The sequence below is a fragment of the Tamandua tetradactyla genome, chromosome 12 (assembly GCF_023851605.1).
Source record: "Tamandua tetradactyla isolate mTamTet1 chromosome 12, mTamTet1.pri, whole genome shotgun sequence".
NCBI lineage: Eukaryota > Metazoa > Chordata > Mammalia > Pilosa > Myrmecophagidae > Tamandua > Tamandua tetradactyla.
This window is the reverse complement of record NC_135338.1, coordinates 79241380-79243847: the sequence shown is the minus strand read 5'-3', so window position 1 is coordinate 79243847 and position 2468 is coordinate 79241380. Positions and strand designations below refer to the sequence as shown.

At 37.8% G+C, this 2468-nt stretch overlaps 1 non-coding gene across 1 annotated transcript; it reads right to left on the bottom strand.

The window, feature by feature from the left end:
• Nucleotides 1-260: 260 nt before the first annotated feature.
• LOC143652756 (U6 spliceosomal RNA) lies at nucleotides 261-364 on the bottom strand. The gene has a single exon (XR_013160820.1). It is a non-coding gene; the product is annotated as a U6 spliceosomal RNA (small nuclear RNA).
• Between the last annotated feature and the right edge of the window lie 2104 nt (nucleotides 365-2468).

Here is a 2468-nt window from a genome sequence, read left to right as displayed (position 1 = left end):
GTAAATGTCTGTTAAGTCTAGTTCATTTATTGTATTATTCAAATTCTCTGTTTCTTTATTGATCCTCTGTCTAGATGTTCTATCCACTGATGACAGTAGGGAATTGAAGTCTCCAACTATTATGGCAGATGTGTCTATTTCTCTTTTCAGTGTTTGCCTCATGTATTCTGGAGCACTCTGACTCAGTGTATAGATGTTTATGATTGTTATGTCATCTTGTTAAATTGTTTATTTTATTAATACGTAGTGTCCTTTTTTTTTTTAATATGGAACACTTCACGAATTTGTGTGTCATCCTTGCACAGGGGCCGTGCTAATCTCTGTATCATTCCAATTTTAGTATATGTGCTGCCGAAGTGAGCACCATAGTGTCCTTCTTTGTCTCTTTTAATGTTGTACATTTGAAGTCTAATTTGTCAGATATTAGTGTCACTACTCCTATGCTTATCTGATTGTTGTTTGCATGAAATATCTTTTCCTAACCTTTCACTTTCAACCTATATTTGTTCTTGGGTCTAAAATATGTTTCTTATAGATAGCATATAGATAGGTCCTGTTTTTTAATCCATTCTGCCAGTCCATGTATTTTGATTGGGAACTTTAATCCATTAACATTTAGTGTTATTACTGTAAGGGCAGTGCTTTCTTCTACCATGTTGCCTTTTGGATTTTATATATTATCTATTTTTTTCTTCCTTTTACCCTTACTGATAGTCTTTATTTCCACAACCTTCTCCACACCTCTCTCTCCTGTCTTTTTCTATCTGCCTCTGGTGCTCCCTTTAGTATTTCTTACAGAATTGGCCTCTTGGTCGCAAATTCTTACAGTGATTTTTTTGTCTGAAAATGTATTAATTTCCCCCTCATTTTTGAAGGACAATTTTGCTGGATATAGAATTCTTGGTTGGCAGTTTTTCTGTTTTGGACTCTTAAATGTATCATACCACTCCCTTCTCACCTCCATGGTTTCTGCTGAGAAATCTATACATAGTCTTATTGGGTTTCCCTTGTATGTGACAGGTTGCTTTTCTCTTGCTGCTTTCAAAATTCACTCTTTCTCTTTGACATCTGACATTCTAATTAATAAGTGTCTTGGAGTATGTCTATTTGGATCTATTCTGTTTAGGGTATGCTGCACTTCTTGGATCTGAAATTTTATGTCTTTCATAAGAGATGGAAATTTTTCAGTGATAATTCCCTCCCATTAGTCTTTCTCCTCCTTTTCCTTTCTCTTCTCCTTCTGGGGCACCCACAACATGTATATTCATGTGCTTCATGTTGTCATTCAATTCCCTGAGTTCCTGCTCATATTTTTCTATTCTTTTTCCTATATTTTCTTTTACTTGTCAGATTTCAGATGCCCCATCTTCCAGTTCACTAATCTCTTCTTCTGCCTCTTCAAATCCACTGATTTTCCACTGATTTCCGAAGTGGGTTCCACTGAAATCCACAGGTTTCCACTGATTTTTTTCACCTCTTCTACTGTGCCCTTCATTCCCATAAGTTCCATGATTTGTTTTTTCAGACTTTTGATTTATTCTTTTTGTTTGCCCATTGCCTTCTTTATATTCTCCCTCAACTCATTGATTTGATTTTGATGAGATTTTCCATGTCTGTTTGAACATCCTGAATCAGGTGTTTCAACTCCTGTATCTCATTTTAATTGTTGGTTTGTTCCTTTGACTGGGTCATTTTTCCTCATATGACTCATTAATTTTTGCTGGTGTCTAAGCATTTGATTTCCTTAATTAGTTTATTCTGGAGATAGTTTTCACTCTTATACCTAGGATTTTCTTGCTGAATGGCTTTGTTCTCTATCTGTTCTTTATCTTTCCGTTCAGCTTATTCTAGAACTCTAGCATAGCCTTTGCTTAACTGATCAGAATTTTTCAGTTCTTGTTTCTTGTTTCTTGCCCTGCCTATCTGGAGCCTTTTTTCCCTTAGGAGGGACTATTTAGATATTATAGCCCCAACTCAGATTTTCCCAGACCAGTCTGGCCTCCTCTCAGGAGGAAGCATTAGTTTTTCTCCCAGGATGAGACACAGCAGGTTGGCAGACTTTCCTATGAAGCCTCAAAACTCTGTGCTTTTCCTATCCTACCCAGTATGTGATGCTTTCTGCCTGTAGTTTTCCACCAGTATAAAGTGATGTGGTACCTTTAACTTCAGCAGATTCTCACAGCTGGGGGCATGGTTGAAACAAAGGTAAATTGTAGGCTGACTTTAATTGCTTCGATTTTCCAGTCCCTGGGGTCTGAATTCCTTGAGGGAGGGATTCCACCAGATCTGGGCCCCACCCCTCTCCCAGAGAAGGCACAGCCTCCAGGGAATCAATTCCCTTCACCTGACCAGCCTCTTTGTCTCAGAAAAGCTTAATTTTGCCCATGCCTGGGGTAGTTGGAGCCTGAGAAGGCTTACAGTTCTATCTAATGAGCCATTAAATAGTAGAAACAAAGCAGGAAAAAAAG